This window comes from Tympanuchus pallidicinctus, unplaced genomic scaffold (genome assembly GCF_026119805.1).
Source record: "Tympanuchus pallidicinctus isolate F22 unplaced genomic scaffold, pur_lepc_1.0 scaffold16, whole genome shotgun sequence".
In the NCBI taxonomy this organism is placed as follows: Eukaryota; Metazoa; Chordata; class Aves; order Galliformes; family Phasianidae; genus Tympanuchus; species Tympanuchus pallidicinctus.
Window position 1 is genome coordinate 26,061,666 of NW_026294679.1, and position 24,034 is coordinate 26,085,699.

General features: G+C 42.1%; 1 protein-coding gene across 1 annotated transcript in view; it reads left to right on the plus strand.

Moving 5' to 3' along the window:
* Positions 1-24,034, plus strand: part of JMJD1C (jumonji domain containing 1C) — a 146,246-nt gene that overhangs the window by 29,822 nt on the left and 92,390 nt on the right. Inside the window, exon 2 of the mRNA XM_052676596.1 lies at positions 15,850-16,014. The gene's annotated coding sequence lies outside the window, so the exon portion shown is untranslated. The remainder of the gene's footprint in view (positions 1-15,849; positions 16,015-24,034) is intronic.

The window sequence follows — 24,034 nt, forward strand, 5'->3', positions numbered from 1 at the left end:
TGAGAAATTAAAAGAAAATGGAATACGCCGCTCTGTTTGTGAAAGCCTGCATTTACCTGGTTTTGCTGTTCATTATGGTGCACATGATTAATAACATATTTTAAAGTTAGAGGTTTTTTTGTAAGTCGTGAGCCCATCTTTCCCATGTAGAATGATTCCTTTGATTCTGAGGGAGTGATGAATGAGCAGTTCGTGCTCCATATAAGCAGCTTTTCACCCAGCTTGTACAGGAGAAGGCCCTGTGGAGTGGATCCCAGTTAAACAAAGCAGACTCACTAGTTCAGAAGAGCGTGCTGACCAGAGTGTGATAGCTGCCTTATGCATTCTGGAGCCATGAAGCACTGGGTAAGGCACGGGCAGCCGGGACACATTTGCAGCTGTTTTGCAGCAGAGGGACTGGACCTGCAGTTTAGTTTTGTTCCTGATACAGTCTGAACTGCAGGCTTATTTTTTTCATGCTTCGAATGGGCGTGTGAAACATGCTGCATCTGAATTAGTCATCAAGGAAGGTAGATGGAAGGAGGAAATGTTTCAGTAGTGCATGGCTAGCAGATACGCAGTGGCAGCCTCTGTGCTTTTGTTAGTTTCTTTGCTCACCCTCCAGCTGTTTGGGACAGCTTTTGGGCAGCTTCCTTTCTCTGTTCCCTCTGCTTTGAGACAACCTCTGACCCCACTAACAAGATGTGTGGGTGAGGTGGCTCTGGTCCAGCAGCAACTCTGGGTGCGGTCCCGGCGCACCGAATGACCCCAGCTGAGCACACTGAGCGCTGGGCGTGCGCTGCAGCACAGCACCGCTGCTCTTGGGCTGGGTGGGAGCTGTCGTAGCCACGTCACATGGAGTTCAAAGCAGCGCTTTGGCACTCGGCCTGGACTCATAAAACTGGTCTTTGCAGGTCCTCCAGCTCACTTCTGACATCTCTTCCTTGTTTGCTGGCTGCGGCCCAAGCTGCGCACTCAGTGACGCTGGGCCAGGTGCGCTTTGTGTGCCGACTGCAGTTACCAGGCGGCACAGGCACTGGGCGTCCCAACTCACAGCTGTGTGGGGTTACTGTGATTTCATCCAAAGTTGTCTGAAAACAGGCATGCATGGCTTATAGCCTCTCATAAAAAAATGGTTCTGTGTGCACTGGAAGGCTGGAGAAGTTAACCCCGTTTGGTATCCTTGCCAAACATGGTTTCTGCTAACCCTTCACCACAGTGTTTGGTTTCAGTGGTGGGAGCTATGTGGGGTTACATGTGCCTCTGTGCTCTCATCTGTTTCAGTGTTTGCTCTGAAATTAAAAATGGAATTTCTTTTATTTTTTGAAGCCTAAAATGATCATGAAGATCACTTAGCAGCATGCGCAAGAATTTAAAAAAAAAAAACAACACAAAATTCCTGAATTCCATCAGTGTTTTGTAATTGCCCCCCCCCATCCAGTGTGTGGAAGGCTTTCCTTGTAAATCAGTGCCAGATTATCCACATAAGATGATACTTTATCTGTAAAAATAGAACAAACTCAGCAGTGCTGGAATCGATCATTTATTTCTTATGCATATGCTCTCACTAAAGCACCATTCTTATGGCATGCGATAAGCTGCTGAAATACAGAGCATGCTGTTTTTAGCAGGAGCCAACAATTCCCTAATCTGTTAGGATGCTGGGATTATATTTCTGAGGTTGCTTAGCAAGGATTTTAGGGCAGAGCGTAATGATTTCAGGCTGGTTTTTAACCTTAGGATCTTGCTTTGGAATTGAGCAGGGGAGGGTTTTGCTTTTTTTAAGTCATCAGGCTGAAACAAAGGCCCCGGGTGTGTGAACATTCAGTTTTCTGAAACTGTTTACATGATGATTAACATTTAAATACATTACAGCCCCCTTAGTTTATGTGTGTAGCTGTTCATTGCTTCCTTCAGTAACATTTCTTCTGGGAATGTGGTACTTTCTGGGCGCTACTTGACAAGGCAGGAGTAAGCATGGGTAAGCATGAAGGCACTTGTGTTTGTGGTTAAAAAGCACAACTAGACAAATTGTGCAGACATTGCCAGAAAGGTGAGTGCTGTGTGGTGACAGAAGAGCAGGCTTTGCTAGCAGCGTTAAGGAGATTTCAGGCTGAGTTTCTTCGCTGATGTGAAACAGTGGTCTTTGTTTGGCTCTTCCAATGGCACTGGGAGCGCTGTGTAGCCTCATTGATTGGATCCATGCAGTGGAAATCTGACCTTTAGCAGATGTTTGAGAAGCTGCCAGCATTCAGAGTGATGGGCAGGCGAGACAGCTTGTTCCTTGTTGTGTCGATGAGAACTTCCATTAGATTGGTAACATGCGTGACAACGCCAAGCATTTAAATGATCAGCAAACATTGTGAAGCAAAGCAGATTTTCCTGAGCTGCAACAAATAACTTATTTTCTTGATGTGTAGTTTTGATAATTGATTAGCTGATAAAAGTATTTTGATAATTTAAGTGTATTTTAATTTTATTTTTTTTTAATTTAGATTTTAATTAAGTTTTGACTTTGCCTGTATTTGACTTAAAGGTCAGTTTCAGCACACTGTTAGAGCATCAGTTGGGGATAAATGCTTTCAAAGAAAAAAGGATGAGCCCAAATGGGCTGGGGAGGGGAAGGCAGCAGTGAAACATATCCCATCTGGAGCCCTTGGCTCAGAACAGGATGTTGCATGACTCCATGCAAAGTCTGCTCTCACGAACTGCATTCTAAGCAGTGTAGGAGATTCAGCTGCTCGATGGTGGGAGTTCGGCATGAAACGAGGTCTGTTTTCTCAAACTCCAGCAGTTAGAAGTACAGGAAAGAGGTGGGACCTTACAGGAGATTTATGTGATGAATAACTCAACAACACCAGCAGTTGCCAGATTAAACCCTTTCCTGCAGGTGCTGGCTTTCCTCAGAGCTTTACAATTGTTTTTCAGTGTGTTACATGTGGGAAGAGAAATTATTTAAAGGATTACGGGTTTAATGTGAAAAAAATATAAGGAGCGGTTTGCCTGTTTGTAGGTTTAAGTTGTAGAATCAATTGCAGAAGGATTTCTCTTGTCTTGGCACTAGCTAATTTGTGTACCTGTGTGCCTTTTGGGATTGGCTTAACCAGTTTGGGCATTCCAGATTTCCTTGGGCACAGTGTACCCCACCAGACAAGGCAGTGAGTCATGGATGTGCTGGTGAGAGAAGCCGCATGCTTTAGAAAACCTGGAAATCTCTGCCCTTTGCTTGCAGTGCTCAGGAACACCTAGTTTTTCCAGCGTTACGGAACTCGTTGGGTATGTTCCTTAATGATTCCCATGAATTTGTGCCAGAGTTCTTTGGCAGCTCATTTTGGTATCTAATAATCTGTACCAAACCATATGAAGGATTTTTGGATATGTGCAGTGTTCTTATTGCTTCTTCAGAGCAAAATGAGAGAAATTCCCCTTCCTTGTGTTTAGACCATGGGGCATGACTTGTGAGTCTTGTTTGTTCCGCTCCCATCTCCGCTGATCATGAGGTAGCAGCTGCGGTTGTTCCCTGGATGGGTTAACGTTTGTGTCTGTTGTCTTTTCATCTGTGACCTCTTCCTTCCCACCCTAAGGGGATTTAGGAATGGGTTTTAGCTGCGGCATTCCCTCCTCCCCCCTTCTTTCCTGTGCAGTGACTGGGAGCGGGGCGGCTCAGCATTACCAGCTCTGTGGGAATTGAAATGCATGGGAGGAAGACTGTCTTTTTTTCTTTCTGGCTTAAATGCCATTAGTTTTCATACATCACTGAATAAAAATAGTGGTGCCCGTATTTGTCTGTGAGTGATTGCAGACATTGACAATGCTCCATACTCTGATATGTGAGGTATTGGTGTCACAGTGAGACAAGTCTATCAGAAGCCAAGAGAAAAACAATAATGAACGTTACTTTCAAGAATATTCATCACATTCTTTTGATTTAATACTGTATTAATATGTTTGATGGTAAAGGAAAGATAACTGACTGCCCTTTCTTGTCTTGGATGCTTAGGTGAAATTCTGTGAGTTGGAATCATTCCTTTCACATCCATTGCAGGTATGCTGGAACAAGAGGTGTATTATATGTACTGTCTGAAGGAGGTGAATGTTCAGTTTTTAAGTGGTTTATGGAGTGAAGCAGAAGGCGTTTGTAGGGCACAGCACACACCTCAGGTGATTCTGATGTATTTTGAAAACAGATTCACGTCTTCGTTACTATCAGTAAATACTTGTGTTATCTCACATCACTAAGAATTCTACAGCTGGTGACTCCTTGAGTCAAACGTGTCTTCTTACAGTGTGTTGGTTTACCTGGAGGGGAAGTTATTCAATCATTTAGAAAACTGAAGCAGCTCTGAGGTGCATTAATATTGTGACAGACAAGAACTTGCTGATGATGATACATTTCTGATGGATTCTCATTAAAATCCAAATTTAAAATGTAATTCTCATTTGCAGGAAAGCTTCTAAAGGAAAAAAAAAAAAATCTGCAAATGCAGAATGAGTCCTCAGTACTGAAGGGAGGCTGGTCTTCATTTTCTGCGTATGGCAAAGGTTGAGTCAAGGGTTGCATGAAGCTGAACTTTCAGCCAAGGAGTTCTTACTGGGGAAGTAAGTAAGGAAGGGGAGAGATGAGAAGTACCAGTCTGCACATTCATACTTCTGGCTCCACATTTTAATTGTTCTGTTCTTTAGAGGATTTAAGTAACTTCCATAAATATCAGCCAGTGCAGTAGGTAACCTGTTGTATGTATCCCATCTAGCATTTAGAAGCTGCCTTTGACAAAAAGAAAAAGCTGTTTTGCTTTCCTAGAAACTTGCGCATAAGGTGAGCAAATTACCTGTGGTTCTGAATTGATGCTATTTTGTTTTCTTTAGGATGCCTCCTGAATTGCAGGAGGACTGTTTTTGAAGTTGCAGGCACAGCTCTTACAGTTGCAGCCTGTAACACCATTGTGCAGGAACAAATCTCCTTTTCATTTAGCATTACCATCTTTGAAATGCTGCTTACTTGAAAATACTTGCCTTGCTTTATTACAGGGAGTGCCCATTTGAGCTTTTCAGAGTCAAAAAGCTAGAGATGGCTAATACAGTAATTAAGGTTATTTATTTGCCTAATTTAGCACCTTTTATGTATACTCACTGCAATTGTGTTGTTCTTATGTCTTTACCTGTGGGCTTTAATAATAAGAGTTTTTGGAGCTATCTATTGGATCTATTATTCTCTTGATGTTATCAATGGATCTATTATTTTGCCTTAGAAAGATCTTTACAAAAAAAATTGCAAGGAGAGCAGAAAATCCCTGATGTTACTTTTTTTTTTTTTAGCTGTGGTATATTTGACATTTCTTGGACAATTTCTCATTATAAAGTAAGGTATGTTATGAGATATTTATTTTTTTCACACAGTTAATGTTAGTTTGGAGAATTGTGGTACTGAGAACTGAGATTGGTTAATACTTAGTTAAAGATTAGGTGCACCATAAAAAGTTGAACCACCTTGCTCACGTATTTGAGATATTTGCTTGCAAGATGAAATAAAAAATGAGTGTGCAGAATTGTGTCTTCTGAGTAACGCTAGCAGACAAACATTGAGAGAGGGTGTCTTCATGTATGCATCAGCAGTATTTTCCACCCCTATATTACTGAAGCTAATAAGCATCAAGAACTGTGTATCTGAAGTCTTTTCTGTGCTATGACCTTAGCAGCAGGACGACAAAGCAGGCAGCTGTTCATTGGAGCTGGTCAGCTCTGGTTCTGTGATCATGGCTGCTTTGTACTGAAACACCCCAGCAGCACCTGGAAGCCCACAAACATCTACACTGCGTTATCATGAAAGGACACCTGTCAAAACAGGTAAAATTGGATTGGAATGATTCTATTTCTGTTCTATGATATGGGTACTGCAGCGGTGATGTTGTGACTTGCTCTGCATCATGAACTCAGAGCAGAAACTCCTGACTCTAACCTGTATCTCTAAAGTTTGTTAAAACAAATCTGGCAGAAGATTTTTGGAATACAAAAGGTATTTGGGTAAACTGGGACCAAACAGTCCGTGTGCATAACTAATAAGTCATCATTCTGATTAAAAAACATTTACTTAGTATTGTGAGATGAAAAGAGGATTGCCTCAGTACTGCCGTTTCTTGGTAGTTTAAACACTACCTGCAGAATTGTAATGCTTTGGTCAAATATCTGATGAAATCAGATCAAATTACGGATATCTGTAACTGGGCAGTGGCTGCCGATGCTGAGCAGGTGAATTAAGACACTGTAGGAATTGGACAAAGCTCAGCAGGTGAATTAAGACACTGTAGGAATTGGACAAAGCTCAGCAGGTGAATTAAGACACTGTAGGAATTGGACAAAGCTGTGGTTTTGCTCCCAAAGTTGTGCTGAGTTTTGGCAGCATGTTTACTATTGTTGTTTGCTCATGTGTGCTGCCAGCCCAGATCCTAATCTCCACTAAGGATATAGCTCAGTTCAGAGCTAGAATGAACGGTGCTCCCAGTTTGTAGACCTACATGCTGTGATGTAACAGGACCTGTAGTGACTCAGTTCTCTGTGGAAGGTCTTGTCTTGGAATTCAAATAAAGGAAAAAACACATCTGAAAAATCTTAAATCTTTTGAAGCTTCAACCTGTTAGCATGGATTTTATTTTCCTTCTCTAATGCTACAGCTACTGCATAACTTCTGCAAATTTTGGTTATGGATCTCTTGCTAGCAGGTGTTTTCAAGCTTTTGGACACATCAGCCGGTTATCTGAGCATTTATTTTTGAATGGCTGATGTCTCTGTTATAAAGGAGAAGACACAGATCAGCGCTGTGAGACAGAGGTGTGGTTCTGAAGGATGACATAGAGGAGGCTGAAACCCAGAGGCCTGAAGCAGTCTGTCAGTGAGGCAGCCAAGGAGGGGCTCTGCACATGGGGTAGCACAGAATGCCACCATCATGCTGATAGGAAGCTGCAAGCAGGGTGTGATTCAGGTCTGCAGAACAAAAAAATCAAACACAGCGGTAATAAAATATGTCTGGGCCCTAACTAGGAAGAGCATAGAAATTATGTGTGCTCTTTATGATGCAGCTTACACCTGATTTAGGCAGGACTTGGAGAAGCAGATTGCGGACTGGGGTTATAAATAGCATTTCACACAGAAGAATGGAAATAGTGAGTTACTATTAAGACAAGGTAGATATTACTTCTCAGATGGAAGATTAGGCTTTAATTAATAGAGTACATTAGCTTCTCTACTCAAATATTTCTGGTTCTTTTATGAAGGAATACACTTCAGGGAAATACCTTCCAACATTTTAATGGATAATAATCAATGAAGCAGATAAATATTTAACCAAGTTTCTTTTACCTTTCATGATTCTTGTCTTGATACTCTCATCAAATTTTACTCGGAAAAGGAAAATTACCTGATGAGAATCACTTTGTTTGCTTGTTGTTTAAGATCATTTTTCTTGTGTGTAAGGGTAAATACTTTGTTGTCATCAGAAAACAGAAAAGCGTGACTTGGTAGTTGGAAATAATATATAAAATACAATATCTTGTCTTCTTGCTAGATAATTTTTCCTGCCTGCTCTCATCGTACTTGTGCATTGCTCTCACAGTCTGGCAAAAGGGTAGCAGTGAATTGTGCCAGGCTGCCTGACACCTTGCTGCAGGTGACTGGGAACAGAACTGGAGAAAACAACTGGTACAGTGGTGCTGGGTGACTGGTAAATGCTGCTGCTTCAGCAGAGCTCAAGTCCTGGGGATGAACAGCAGCAGTGAACCACTTCTGTCTGAAAAGTAAGCAATTGCTGTTACCACATGCTTCATTCCAGCCTCCTGTAGTGCTCTGTGTCCTCTGACAACCAGCAAGGCTAACTGTCACCTTGCCTTCATGAGGTATCACCACTGCACTACCAAGATCATCTGATAGCTATTAACATTTATCAGTTAACCCTCAGTGCTTGAAATGGCCTTATCTCCATCCAGTCACCTGTCACATCTGCAAATAAGATGTATATAGTTTAAAAAACAGCAACACCTTTGTAAAAAATAACTGTTTGAGACTTTGCAACAATAGTTTTTAGAAATTAACGTTACATCTAAATTATAGTTAGATATGGTAAGAAAAGTTTCCTGCATTGTCTGATGACAAAGAATTTGAAAGACTTCCTTTCCAAGTCTGCAGGACCAGGAAATTGTTATGTAACTGGTATATTTTAACTAGGTGCTGCCATGATTTAGTAGTTAATACATTCTTGAAATTTCAATATTGCTTTTATTTCTTATTTCAGATGAGAAATTTGCTGTATTTTTTGGCATCTAAAGCATTTTGAAAGCGGTAATACTTGGCTTAGGTGTGCTTGAAAATCCCAGCATGGTCATAATTTAATTTTTGGTTTGTGTGTCACTTGGCTTTGCCGTTTGAATTTGGAGAAAAGGTTTGCAAAGTAAGTATGTCAAGTATTTTAAGTACCGCCAGTGTTTCAGACACATTTTAAAAAGATTTTGCATTCCTGTGGACTCTGTTTGAGAGGCAAATCTTTTTGAGAAACTCATTTAAAACTGTGAATGGCATAAAATATAAATACTGCTTCCTTCAGTGCAATGTAGTTCATGTTTTCTCTTTCTCAGCTGTCTGTGTGGAATATGTGTTTTAAAATGATGTTTGGAAGACATATCTGCTTTTTGAAATGTCCGTCTTTATTTTCCAGAGATGGTATTGAGGCATCTTAGGAGGATGCTTTTTTCTTCACTCACCATCCTTGTGATCTTATTGATACTCTACGCAGTGTGCTGGTTGCTTAGCAATCCAAGCTACAGGCAGCAGCACCTAACTGCAATATACTGGCAGTTTTCTTCACTTCTGCAGCCATTTTTATCTGCATCTTTTCTCCTAAAGTTACTTGTGTTCAGGTATGCATTGCAGAGAATGCAAAATTAGGATTTCAAAATTAAGCCTAAATTATATACATTGTTCATTTCTATGCTTATTGTTTATCCATGTTGCATCGTGAGACTACTATTCGTTTGAAATACATGTTTTTATTTAAATAACTGTTTTGATGCTTTAAGATAGAAGAGAGCTACCTCGAAAATTCACGTTTACTGAAGCACGTATTCTTTGCTCCATCTGTTCCTGTTTCCTCCTGCATATGGCATATATTTAAATGTCTTTCAGCAGGCGTGCATCTCTGGTATATTTAGAGGACTGTACAAGAGATTAGAGTTGTCTTCCTTGTTCATCAGTGTATGAAGCGTATTGAGCTGTCTCGGCAGTGGAAGTCTATGATTACTGTAAGTCCCTGATCTGTGATTATTACCCTTCACTGATGGTTCATGCTGGCAGCAATGAAGTCACTGAGAGAAGCCTCGGGGCTATCGGAAGGGACTTCAGGGAGTTGCGGCAGGGAGTGGGTGGAGCAGGAGTACAGGTAGCGTTCACCTCCATCCTTCCAGTGACAGACAGGGATGCTGAGAGGATTAGAGAACCCATCAGATAAATACGTGGCTGAGAGGCTGGTGCTGTCACAGGAATTTTGGCTTTTTCAACCATGGGGCAGTGTACCCAGCACCTGGCCTGATGGCTGTGGATGGGTCTCGCCTGTCTCAACGGGGGAAAGGGATCCTTGTCCAGCGGCTGGCAGGGCTCATTGAGAAAGCTTTAAAGTAGGAATGAAGGGGGAAGGGAATAAAACGAGGCTCACTGGAGATGAACCATGGGAAGCAATGCTGGGATTGGTGGGACGAGTGGCTGAGCTGAAGTGCATCTCTATCAGTGGCAACAAGCAGGAGGAGCTGGAAGTCACTGTGTGGCAGGCAAACTATGGCTTAATTGCCATTACTGAGACGTGGTGGGATCACATACATTGATTTCCAGGAGCTCTGAAACATCAAAGGCTTGATGCTCTACAGATATGGTTCGTTCTTTGTGCATTTCAGCTTTCTGGGTTGTAACTGAGGGCTGCCTCTAGGATGTAATGTGCCTATACTATGTTCCTTTCAGTAAAGAAGGAATTAATGTATTTAGAATAATTAGTATTATGCTTCGTGGTGGTGGGCTACGTTGAAGGGGACTTTGAAGAGCTATCCCTTTTGCTTTCATAGCACAAATCAGAAGATGCCATCTTTGTCTCAAAAAGCAAATGAGTTGCAGGATGCCCTCATTACATTTAAGAGAAAGTGTTCTAAAATCCTTAGATTCATCGGCTTTGTATGTTGAAAGTAAATACTTTCTGGTCTGCAAATGCAAATGAAGAAATTGTGTTTAAGAAAGAGTATTTTCCAGATTGGTGGAAAAATATAAAATCGTAACTGTTTGTAAGAACGCATAGAGGCAAGAAAACTCACAATAGTGAAGGATTTGGTAGTTTGAAACCAATCCGTTGCTGTTATTCCAACATTTGTTTAGCTTTTCCTTAGGCTATGTGGGCTGATGCCAATATATTCTGAAATACCCATCTTTTTTTCTCTACTGTTTTACTCGTATGGTTTGTAAAATGCAGCCGTATAGCACTTTTATGTATGAAGCAAAGGAGTGTGATGATACTAAGACTTTTGTAATGTGGAGTGACTATGAAAATTGAAATGGGAATGGGAAGGATGGGGAACATTTTGAAAGTATATAACCATATTGCAAGCTCCTTATTAAAGAGAAAAAACCCTTCTGCTATCTTCTGTTGCTATTTCATTGCTTTTCCATGCGGAAATGGGTAGCACTTGTATGACACAGTAATAATTTTACTGCGTTAAGCTGTTTTGCTTTATAGTAAATTGTGCTTTGATTGCATTTGATTAGTTAAAGATATATTTAGAAAGGCTTGGCTGCTGGGTAATGCCATTTCCATCAAAGAAACAATCTGTAAAAACCTGAGAAGGCAGGGATATTGGGAACAGGATGGGAAGATTAAGTTTTATAAAAACACTCTTCCTGGCTCTGTTCCCTGTGTACGTTCAAGTAGCTTTAGTTTATACCAGCTAGGTATTTGGCAATGGCGTCTGTTTCAGAATGTAAATGGAGAAGTTTCTCAGAGCCTAGCTTAATTTGCAGCTCCACAGAATGCTAAAAAAGACTGCTGCGGCCCAGCAGAGCACCGAGGCCGTCTGGAGCTCTTGACTCTGGCTGTCGTTCTCTCCCTCTCTGCCCACAGGGCTGTGCTCGCTGCTCACCTTGGGATGCCTGGCTCCATGGTGCCTTGGCTGGGGCTCTGGGCCTCCCTCTGGGGCTGGGTGTGCAACGGGAACTCCAGCAGCCTCCTCGCTGGGCCAGAAGCGAGCCGGTGCCAAACATCCCATTGCAGATACGAACAGTTGAAGCCTGCAGCTTACATCTGATGCTGAAGGATGTGGGGAGGGAAGTGCTGTTATGGGCTTGCATTTTCATTTGCCAACGTGGGCATCTTGTTCTACATCTTACTGTTTGTTTTCTCATTCTCTACATTGCTGTGTGCTAATTGGAGGCATCCAACGGAAATTTGCTTTTCCTTTGGGTGGTACTATGTTAAAAATTTCTTGTAAGAGATTTTATTTATTGTCATTGAAATGTGGTTATTGTAAACATAGTAGGTTTTGAAGTAAATCTCTGCTAAATTGTATCAAGGCCTGCATTTTTGTGTTTGAGGGGCTGAAGAGCAAGGCTGTCTGGCAACTAGCTGTCTGGATTACATGCCAGGATTTTTAAGCATAGGACAAGGGGGAATGGCTTGAAGCTGTAAGAGGGAGAAATTTGGATTAGATGCTGGGGGGAAAACACATTCCTCGGAGGATGGTGAGGCACTGGCACAGGCTGCCCAGAGAAGCTGTGGTGCCCCATCCCTGGAGGCCTTGAAGGCCAGGTTGGATGGGATGGGCTGTGGGCAGCAACCAGCCATGGCAGGGAGTTGGAGCTGGGTGGTGTGCAAAGTCATCTCCAACCCTAGCTGTTCTGTGATCTTTCAGGCTATGTATCTAAGAATTCTATATTTCAAAATAACTTTTAGCAGCACCTGAGTTTTGAGTTCTCAACCCTTACTTTTTATACAGCTTACAGTACAGCTGTATATAGTGTAATGTTCTTTGTTTTAATTCAGAAGCATTAAGGATAAAACTTAATGGGCCTTGGGAATCACGTTGAAGCCAGTAGTCCACTTTGTGTTGATGAAATAATATTCAACATGGTACAAATTAAGTGTTCTTTTTGCCTTATTAAATGCATATTATAAGAGGCATTTGATTACACTAGACATAAATATTTCAGTAGAAGTCCTTAGGTGAGAAACAGGGAACACATGAGCACATCATGATTTGTAGTGCAGGCTTTGGTATAGCACTGGACTGCATAGTGACTGGTACATCTGCCATCACTTAGGAAAGAAATGACCTGTATTTCTTAAGTACCCATCAGCTAAAGTGAGTCATTTTAGCACACAGGGATAGAAGCTTAGTAGCCACCAACACTTGTCCTCAGATCCAGGCAAGCAGTGGCAGCATGTAGGCAGAGTGACTGCATCCCTAGTGTTGGGTGTGTGGGTGGCACAGGGTTGTGCTGCCCAGCTCTATGTAGCTCTGCTTTCGTGACTGTTCAGAGGGCTGCAGGGTTTGTGTGGTCAGGCATATTTATTTGGAGCAATAGAGACTGGACAAGTCACTATTTGTGGTGCTGCATGTTGAAAATTTCACCATGGTTGTTGTGTTCTGGCTTTGGAATGGCAATATTTTGTTGCAATTGTTTGGCTGACTCTGCTGAACGTTAATTTGTTGTCTTGCTTTACTTGGAAAAACACGCTATGGGCTTATGCTGCTTCCTGTTGGAAAATAGTGAGTTACAAAATTAGCACATTAATGCCAATTATAACTATAATATCATTCCGGAGGGAATTCTCCCTTTCTGCACAAGTGTTTACGTGGTGAGAGGTCTTGAGTGGCTCTGGCAAAACAAACTGCTGTATAGCTGACGAGGCAAGGAAGCACGATTTGGCTGAAAAATCTCAAAATCAACATACTCTCTTAAGGAGGCAGATGTTGGAGGAGCTTTTGCAGTGCACAGTTCCACCAGCGAAGCAAGAAGATGGAGTGTTTTCAGGCTCTCTGCTCCTTGGCGGGGCTCGGGTTGGCTTCACGTTTTGCTTTCTGGCACAGGCTGCTGGATCGCTTTTGTTTTTCTCTCCCCTTTTTATTCCCTTTACTCCCTTTCATACTCTCGTGCTGCTCTTCTCCTTGCAGCAGTGCGGTGTCCAGGGAGTGGGAAGCCCTGTTTGCTTCAGAGCCTTTACTCTTGCCTCGCAAAAATGTGTAACACGTTTTCCTGTTTTGAGCACGTATTTGCTAACAAAGAATGGGTGAAAGGTTGTGCTCCACGTTTTCCCTGTGCTGCTGCTGCCTTTCAGAAATGAACTCTGGAAAGCAGGGGGTAGCTAATAGACTTGGCACCAAGACAGGAGCGCGGTGAGGCTGGCAGTGTGGCTCCCCTTGGGGCTGTGGGCGGGAGGGATGCGGCGCCCCGGGCAGTGCAGCTGGCGCTGTGCCGTGCTCCCTGCCCCGCTTCCCCTGAGCTGCTCCTTTGCAGACCGGGCTGCTCGGTGCCAGGAGGCCCGCAGGCAGCTCACAGTAATTCCCACCACCATTGCACTGGATTTCGGTTTGTTTGGGGTGCAGATCTTGCACACAAAACACTAGATTGCATTGCAGTTATCCACCAGTTCTGGCAGGGGTCCAGAAGGCACAGCATGTTGTAGTGTGACTGTTTCTCAACTGCTGGATCCAGTTTAGGCTTATCTGTGTTTTTCAAAAACATTTGCTCACTTGATTCCCATTGCCTCCTGTTTTTAAACTCTCAGCGGTGCTCAGCCCTGTGCTTGGCCCCCCGCCTCATCACAGGCTGCCCAGGATCACTGAGTGTGATGAGCAGCAGGAGGCAAGGGGAGCAAGAGAACTTCGGAGAACGATTTTGACTATGCTGTCACTGACAGGTGTCTTCACAACGGAGCAAATGACAACATTTAAACATAACTTTCCCTTTAGAAGGGTTCAGTGAAGGTGCAAATACCAGGTGTTGCTGAGATGATTTGGGATATGACATTCTTCTGCTTTAATGCTGTACTGTATTTATTGTTAAATCTGTTTTGGTTGTCAAATTACTTTTCCCTAGCTTTGTTACACATTCCATAGCTTCATTTCTTTAAGTCTTTTTCATAGAATTTTGCCCTTTAATGAAAGGTGGCTGTTGACAGTTTTTAGTTTGAGGCTTTGCCATTGCTTTCCACTCACTTGCTAGAATAACAGGTGGCAGTTTAATAATGAACAGCTGAGGCAAGAGGGTCCTTTCTGTATGAACTAACTATTCAAGTAGAGCTGATATAAATGCTGCTGCAGGAGGGGAGCTGTGGAGTGAGCGAAAGTGGCAGTGCGGGAGGAGCAGAACCATCTCTGTCGTCTGTGTTGCCGTGCAGATTTTAAGTGGAGACGTGACTGTGGGCTGCCACAGAGGAGAGTAGCTGCAGTGGGTTATTATTATCATCAGACTCATGCTTGCAGAGGAATAGGGAGAGTATAGGAACAGGGTGGAAGTCATGTGGGTTTAAAAAAAAAATAAAAATAAAAATCTGTGAGGGGGGAAAACTGGGAAGATGAATTTTGGTATGGGCTCGGTGTAAATTTAAGTTGTATACACCAAAGGGAGAGGGATGAGATGAGCAGGAGTGCTGTGTAGCACGCGTTTCACAAGTGTGAGACAGGCAGTCTAGACAAGGAAGCATGTTGCAGGCCTAAAATTAACTGAAGCTAGACAAGATTTTTTCAGTGACAGCAATGTAAGTTCTCAGAAGGAGATGGAGGAAGAATCTCCAGTTTCAGAAGTTGCCATGGGTGTGAGAGCTGAAATTCAGGAGAGCAAATCATCTTGCCCTGTCCTATGCCAGGCTGAGACAAGCAGTGATGTGTTTTATAGGAAGAGGTGTTTCTTCTTTGCAGTGTTGTAAAATGCATTATAAAAGTGGAAAAGAAAAAAAAAAGCGATCTTGTAATGTAACGCATTTATGAAGTTCTTGTTTTCTAATGTGGATAATATCTGTATAACTTTTTGGCTGCATGTTCCCTCCTCTCTTTACCAGAGGAGACAAATGACTTGGCATGGTCAGCTTGGTAAGCGCAGCTGAGGGGGGTTCTGGTTGTTCTCCAGCTGTGCACTGGGGAGAGCCCTGTAACATGTAGGGCAGCAATGACACAAAATCATACAGATGCAAACTGGCTCCAAGGTGATTTAGCTGGAAATGAGAAGTGTGGTGTTGTGAATGTTTTATTTATTTATTAAGCCAGAAGGATTGGGATCCCGTAAGGGTACCAACGGCAAGGTGCCAAGTGGCTTCTGCAGGTGGAGCTGGCAGTTCAGAACTGTGTATTGGAGGTGCACGGAGCACAGAGGGCTTATGGTGTTCTTTCTGGTTCTCTTCCAACTGACTGCTTTTTTTTTTTTTTTTTTTTTTTTTAATTTAATCCTTGAAGCAGTGTGGGTTTTTTTTTTTGGTTGGTTGATTAGTTTGTATGAATTTAATTATGATAAATATTTGAACAGATAATAGGAATCATCCTCAAAGCTTATTGAAATATATTAGTAAGTATTTAGTGTCACACTTCTCAATCACAGGGTAAGGCACCCAACATTAACAGCTATGTTTTGTCAGATGAACTCTTTCTGTCTTCAGCACACGTGCTCTGCTGAAAAAAACATTTCTTCTGTGGCGCAGAACTGATTGAATTGTCATTTCAATACCATAACAGTAAAAGGGATAATACTAAATAAGCTCTCACGTGAAATTTTAAAACACGTGCTTTCAAAAGTGCATGTAGATTCTCTCATGCTGTGTACAAGTAATAATGTGTATCTTTTCCTGTTTTTAAATTTCTCCAGGTATATGTGGAATTTGATGACCTTGAATGGGAAAAGCGAGAATGGGTTAAAGTTTATGAAGATTTTGCAACCTTCTTGGTGGAGTACCAGCTGGTCTGGGCGAAAAGAAAGGACCCAAGCCAGACTCAGGGATCAAAGATCAAACAAATTCAATGGCCTGCATTGGTAAGATGCTTCAGCAGTCTCGTTTATTTAACTATTTTAATGTCTCTAATGCTATGCTCCTTAGGAAACCAGCTAGTTTACTTTGGTGGTGGTGGTTGTGGAATGTGGTGAGTGTGGAAAGGGAGGAGGGTAAGAAAAGGACAAGAAAATACAAATAAACCATGTTTGTAATGAGAGGCTGAGTGTGATGTGGTAAGTCGCTCAGACTCATTTCTAAATCGGCTTAAAGCACTGCAAAACTAGTCTGAGTCACAGAGTAGAACTAATGGCTCTTTACATGGTCAGAGCATCTAAAAAATATTAACGTAATAGCAACACCTCTTCTGCTCTGTGGAGGATTGAAACTAAGATGAAAAAGAAGCCTGTAACTTTGTAACACCTTCTTTATGGGAGTTGAGCACATCTAATATTTGGATCAAAGGTCAGAAAGATGAGAAAAGTGAAGAAATATCAATAAAGTGACGATTGCTGTCTTGGCTCATGAGGTGATAGTTGTGATGCTTCCTTTCTGGATTGATGCCCAAGCATAGAGTTGCAGAGAATTGTTTGAATGCTGTGTTGTTGATGCATCTTTAGGTAGGTCTGATAAATACCAAAAGTCTGATGAGATAATCCTATAAGGAATAAACATGTACCTGCCCCTCCCCATTTTTTTCCCCAGTATCACTTGTAGTACTGTAAAAATCAGAATTGTAGAATCCTTAGAGTTGGAAAGGACCTTTAAAGGTCACTTCGTCCAACTCCTCCACAAAGACCAGGGACACCACACCTGGACCAGGCTGCCCAGGGTCTGATCCAGCCTCACCATGAACGTCTCCAGGGATGGGGCATCCTCCGCACCTATGGGCACCACCAGTGCCTCGCCATCCTCATGAGAAGACCCAAATAGCTCTGAGGCTTTAGGAAAGATTGGTGTTGTTCATTTATAGAAAGTTGTGGCAGATTTCTCTGGGATTGTCAGGTGAAAAGGGAGCTCTACCATATTTCTCAAAATGGTGAGGAAGGGGACATTTTAGATATGTTTAATAACATGAAGCTCAGTATCTGCAACTTCAATCCTGGCTTTGCTATGGGAAGATGTGGTTTGGAATGGGACTTGCCTCTGCTTACTATTCCTTCTTGACTTACCTTGAATGATTGTGTAAATGTGTAAAACATGATAAAATTTTGGACACGTAGGCTCTCTGAGATACTTCCCCGTACAAACAAATTTTCAGTTTCATCTTAGTATACCCTTGAGAGAGAATTTTTAGTTTTACAGAGTTGTAATGTCACTTGCTCTTTGATAGCACCCATGTCTCCCTGATTGAGATGAGTATTTTAAAATCTGTTAGCAATTTGGAATGCAGTATATGTATACTTGGTTATTTTAAATGCTTTTAGTCTCACCCTCTAGGGTATGGAGATTCTTCTTGGACTTCAAAGAGGTGTCTTTCTAGAAGGTTTTCTAGTTTAGTTGGTGATCCTGTCACCAAGATAAAAGCATGTCTTTACTGATGTGTGAACATCAGTTGCACCTTCTTCTCACTACAGTCTTAATCAAACTTCATCTGATCCAGCTAAAGGCAGAAACTTCTTTCACCCCTGTTTTATCAATTGTTTTTTAAATTCTTGCTTTAATGTTTAAATTCCTGAGGTAGCTGATGGGTCTGGGAAGGAAGGTCTGTACAAGGTCAATTTGCTGCTTTTACATTAAAAAATAAGTAAATGAAATTCAAATCACATAGCCCAACACAGGGCTCAGTAGCTTGTTAGGGGACAGTTTCCAGATGGTAAGATGACAAGTTCTCAGCATTTGTGCTTGGCCGGCTTGCAAATGTTCTAACAGTTGTTTTCTGTGTCAAACTCTCTAGTCATCCATTTCTGTTCCAGAAAACTCTTCTTTAGGGGGAAGCAGTGATACAGAATATTAACTCAGATTAGAGCCTTCCGTGGAGCCTCCCCAAAGTTCTGCTCCTTATCAAAAGCTGCACTGAGCCCACCAGGACTTGGTGAACATGGAGAGTGCTCAAATTGCTATCCTAAGTATGTTCTTTATTTCCAGCCCGTCTGAACACTGATGTAGAGTGTGACATCTGTGAAAAGGCATTTTTAAGTTAGAACAAGCCTTCTCAAAAATAGGGAAGCAATGGAAAAGGTGGTAGAAATGTTGGTTGCACAACACTGAAGGGAATATCTGCACTTTCGTGTTAAGTCCGTGTTGCTAATGTGGTTTAGAAGAGTTGTTTTGCCATAGTTGCTAAATAAAAGTCTCAAATGCGATGCAAGTATATTGAAAAATTATTTACGTACTGTCTTGTCTTCTTATTAACTACCAAAATAAGAGTTTCCGGTACAATTTCTTCTAGGTACCTAATGTATATGTAGCAAAGCAATATTTAAGTATGTTCACGTAGTACATGCTACAGGATCTTGGACTTACTAAACATAATGAATGGAAACTGCTTGTTTATTTAGATGCTAATCACCTTTTGTTTTTCTCTTCTTTGATCAACATACTCTGTATTTACTGGGTGCTATTCAAACTTGATTAGAATGCAAAGTCTGTAATTTCTGTGGGCTTTTCTGTAGGGAATCATCGCTGCATGCTTCACAATTACCAATTTCTTTTATTATTCAATTATGAGATGCGCTGCCATCTCCACTTCACATGTGAAATTGCTGGAGTTCAACTTGGTCACCACATGTGCTAATTTGAATGCCTGTGGTGCGCTTGTTAGCTTTGCTGACCTTGTCCAGCTGTGTTCTAAGGTTGTATGCTCCTAGGCCAGGTGCTAAGAGAGTGAGGAAAGCAGAACTACTGCCTCTTTCTCCTTGTTTAAAACCTCTGTAACAGAGGCAGTGATCAGTTCTCCCCGGAATTCAGTGTTTTTTACCATTAGATTATCCTGTCTGATCCTACCTCATTTGCTCCTGGTGAATTTTCAGCAAATGAGCCTGGAACCTTAGTGGCAGCATGCTTCATTGTATTGGGATGGCTGCTGCTGATGGCTGTCTATCTGTGAAAACCTGCTGCAAAATAAGGGAGGTGTAATGCCCATCCATGCTGTGTTCAGATGCTTTTCCTTCTTGTGAGGTGGTTTTCCTGGACATAGCAGAAGAGAAGCCCTGGGCCGCCTGGCTGGCTGCTGTAGCTGGGAGCTGCCTCTAGACCACAACAAGAGAAGCTGTGATGGCACTGCCCCATAAATAGCTTTACAAGAATGCAGGCTGCATTAACCATAGCATTTCTGAGTTCAAGAGTGCTCAGCTGTGCTGGGTGCTGTATAAGCACAGAAGAAAGGACTATCCCTATCTCAAGAGAGCTTACAGGCAGTATAACAAGTCAAAGTCAGTGCAGGTAAGGAGAAAACAATGACAAGTGATGTCAAGCATAAATGTAGCCTAGGTATTAGGGAAGAGTGTTTGCAAGTAACTACTGGAGATGTTTTACAGATGTCAGTGCAGAAGAAGCCTTCTCAGCTGATGGAGTAGTGTGAAAAAGAATTACAGATTTTGAAAATACAACAAGTGGGTAGTGGAAATTAGTATGCATCTCTACAGTGAATGATAATAAAAGTAGCTTGTATAAAGTGTTGTAACTGAAGGCATCAACTTAGTTTGGTAAGCCAGGGGGCTACAAATAGAAAATACGAAAACAGAGTGACAGGCTGAAGGTGTTGGACTAGAGGAATTACCAGTACCTGGGAAACAGGTAAAATTGCTTTTGAATTTATCTGAAAACAACTTTGAAGAAATTGAGATGAGGGATAATTTTTTTTAGCTGTGGGTGGAAAATAATAGTTGTATTTAAGGGGGAATAAATAATTCTCCCTGATTTAGAAATAGTCTGGGTATTAGGATGTTTCAGATCAGAGATACTGTCACGCCTATTGTACAGTTAAGTCTGGAGGCTTAAGGCTGTGATGGTATCGTCTTAGCAGCCAGCAAGGGAGGTGGATGTGAGTGTGTGGGCAGGGTGACAGTGGGGAGCCAAGATACTCATATGGACAAAATGAGATGCTTCTGTGAGCTGTCAATTTGAATTTAATTATTCTCCCTCTAACTGAACATAAAAATGCCTAAAAATAAAGTGTAGAGAGACAAAAAGAGTGAACTGAGGACAGAATCCACTAGAGACTCTCTCAGAGAATGGTAAAATGATGTGGAAGAAAGTTAAAGGTGATAGACTAAAAGAGCACACCAAGGTGGAAAACTAAATTGTGGGGTTTCTTTAATAGCATCAACTTTATGTTTTTAAGGAAGAGAAAGCTTTGCTATGGAAAAGTGATGGAAATGTCAATAACATGATGAAATTAAAGTTTATCATTGAGGATGGAAATAAAAGAAATTTTAGACACCCATTTTAAGAGATTTTCCCATCATCTTAGAAAGAAAATAGGGGAAGAAGGATAATTGAAAAACCAATTAAGATTAAATGAGTTTAAGATAGATAGATTATGGCAAGGCAAGTTCGTACGTTGAGGAAAAGGAGCCAGGAGTGGATAGAGAAGGATTGTAACTGGAGATAAGGGAAAGCAAATGCCTTGAATGGGAGAACACTTGAGAAACTTCTGCACATGCAAACGGAAATGAAAAGAGTATTGTAGAAATGGGGAAGGAAAACTATTCTTTATTTTGGCAGTTTTCCTTTTGGAAGAAACTGGCAGTCTCCTGCGGGGTAGAAGCCAGAAGAGGGAATTATTTGACTGAATCAAATGTGATGAAAAGTAGGGGAATGGTTCGTTCAGCTGGAGGAGCAGAGCTGGGTACCCGGGAAGGTTGCAGATGGGCAGAGGTGACTGGTTAAGGGTTTTGTGTGCTCTCCTGGGTATTTTGTCAAGTGCGTGGTGCCTATTCTTACATCTATAAATAAAACAGTGATGTCTCCAGAGTTTGCTTTTGAATTCAGTATAAATTCATGTATAATAAATCAGAAGAATCCGTACTAATTCTCTAATGGTTTGAATGTGGAGGCTGTGCTTCACTAGCTTTACAGTGCTTACCTTGTCAAACCAAGATATTTGCCCTATGATCTCAGCTAATGTAAAACCCTGCAGTAACCGTATCACTGCCAGTTTCAAGACTGGCATACGGCAAGAACTGGTTCTACTCCAGTGCTACGTTTCTGAAGAGTGTATTTGAATTTTAATATAAGCAAAATCTGCTTAATGAGGAGATCCAGAATATGCTCACTGCCTGGAGGAGGATGGCTGCAGGAGCAACTCAATTCCCCAGCCCACTAAAAAAAAAACATATGTCTGTTTGCCTGACTTTTTCTTGGAACAAGTGAAGTCATTGCTAAACCAGTGGCTTGAGAACAGTCTTTCCTGGGACACTGTCCAGAGCTCTGCGAGAATACAGGGCCCCAGCCAGGCTTATAACAAAGCCAGGAACAAAGACTGGGTCTTCACATGCGCTCAGTAACTCTTCTGCACTGTGAGAATCTGCAGTTGCTTTACAGTAGACAGTGCCAGTGGCACCTGCGGGTTCTAGGCTGTCAGTCTGAGCCTCGTGCTGATGAGGAGGTTGCCTTACAGAAGAATGAGATTTGTCAAGTGGTAGACTATGCATCTGTTCTGGTGGTGTAGAGAACCTGTGCATTCATGTGCTGACTGTGTGCTGCATTACTTGGTGGTAAAACTGAGGAGTAGGAGTGTTTGTGGTCATGTGGAGGATGGACTCATGCAGCCTTCCCCCCTCCCTGCCTCAGCTGCCCGTTGCAGAATCCATCCACTTGAGTGCAGTCTGCTTCAGCTGGCTTGACTGTGTTGGATTATGAAGCAGATGCTTATATAGTGCCAGATTAATGGCATTTGTGTCACCACTCTAGAGGAAAAAGTGCAGTCTGAACAGCCACTTTCCACAGAGCGTCCGGATATTCTGGAGACAAATATAATTCTTTATTTTTGGTATTACGATGGAAAGTAGAACAGGTCCCTTGTTAGTTCTTTTTTACACTGCGATGCACTACGGCCTTTTCAGTCACTCAAGAATTTGTTTTCTTTCTTGTCTTGATGGCCTAATTTTAGTTTTTAACAAGTTAGTCTTTACATGGTGGTCCCTTGAATCAGACTGGCCTCCTTCAAGGTAGGGAGTTCCTGCAGATGCCACCTACTTGCCCCTGAGTTTTAACACATTTCACGACAGCCCCTTCTGCCTCTGAACAAGGCAAACAGAGGATGGTAGATACCGCAGTTAAGTCATTGTCAGGCATTGAAAATACTCTGTGGTGAGAAAGAAGTTCACAAAGGAGGTTGCTGCGTATATGGAAAATAAGGCAGAGAGAAGTCTTGTTCTCCAGAGGCGTAGGAATTCATGAAGGATTGGAGTTTTCTTCAAATTTGGGGGGAAGAAGTGCTGTTGTTCCCAAGAAAACCGATCAAAACTACTCATGGAGTTTTTCAGCGTCTCCATTGTCTGCGCCCAAAATCTGGTGCTTGTATACCTGCTAGTCTGGGGGCCTGATGGGGTGCATGCAGCAGAGGAGGACGTGCTTGGAAATTGTCAGCTTCATAGGAGATATTTAAGACACTTTTGAGCTTGAGGAAGAGAAAGTTTAAGTAACTGACTCAGCACAGCAGCAGTGATGATTTTTGCTGCATTGTGAAAGACAGTAATGCACAGAATGCACAGAAACAGCACTTGGAGATGGTTCAGATTATTTTGTTGGAGAGTACATTACTGTAATATTCCCACAGAACATAAATGTCTCGAGCAGTACCACATCCCGCCTGTGTACTTTGGCACTGGATTTTTTAAACTGCTGCTTACTGGTAGCTCTTGCTCCCCATGCAGGCTGCAAAGCAGAGGCCATTACCTTCCCAGGACGTGCCCCAGATGAACAGCTGTAGACTGAGATCTGTATCCCCAGACGCCTCCTTGTGAAATACGGGTGTTGTCCTGCAGCCTCCCACTGTGGGAGCGAGTGATAGAGTGGAAAAACATGCTGCAGGGGAAGGTTTGTCTGCGGCCCTTGTACTTCTTGTTCATTTCGCCCTACTGCATACTATTCCTTGTTCCAAAGATGTTGTCTTAAGGTATTGCCAATGGCAAGTTTGTACTTTTTGTTTGTTTGTTTTTCTTTATTCATGTTAATTTTGAGATTCTAAGTAATGGAGATCAGTTTTTGAGAGGATTTAGCTTTGTAAAGCATACTTCCATATGTTAAATAGGTAGTCTGCATTTTGCAATTGAATTGTGTACAGAGAATTGTTTTGAATGTTAAATTCATTTGCAGAAGTGCCAGAATTCCAAATAAAATCGGGTGTTTGGTTTTAGAAGCTAGCTGAGGTAACAGCACCGCAAGTCATTTCGATCATACAGGCCTGAGAGCTGCCATTTGGGCAGATCCTCTAGAGAAAGCCTCTTTACTGTGTCACAGCATCCTGGAAGTTTCTGTGCTTCAGGCTGCTTTGTGCTGGTTAAGTATTTCCTCTTGCTCTCCAAGGATTACTCAAAATAAATAGCAGCGTTCTGCTTAGCATCCTTCAGCTGTAGCATTAAGCGGCACTCCCAGTTGACCATACCTCTGTCACTTGCACCTGTTCAAAAGGCAGCAGTGAAATGCTGATGGTAATTTGTATGTATTTCTACAGAAGATACAAATCAAGTTTTGTGAGATTCCATCATCAAGCTGGACAGTTCAGGCAGCAATTGCACGGAGCTTGGTGCAGGATATCTGCGTGCATATTGGTTTTCCATTAGTGCTGAAGAAAATGAATAGCTTTGTAGCTCTCTGGATCCGTTACAACTGCCTTGAGCTAGAAGAATCAGCTCCACTTTAGAGATGTGGTGGTGAGAGGATAATAGGCAAGTGGATCCCGTTGGCTGTTTCAGCAGTGTTTTGGAAAGTCAGCTTCTGAAGTGTGGGTTTTGTGAGGTTGGAGTAGATAATCTCCTGAGGCCCTTTCCAACTCCTACAATTCTGTGATTTGGAGGAAAAATTGAATGTTTACAGTGCCTTTTGTACATCTCTATCACTCTGCTCACTCATAGCTTGTTTGTTGCTGTTTATATAACTAGTAATATAGAAGTATGG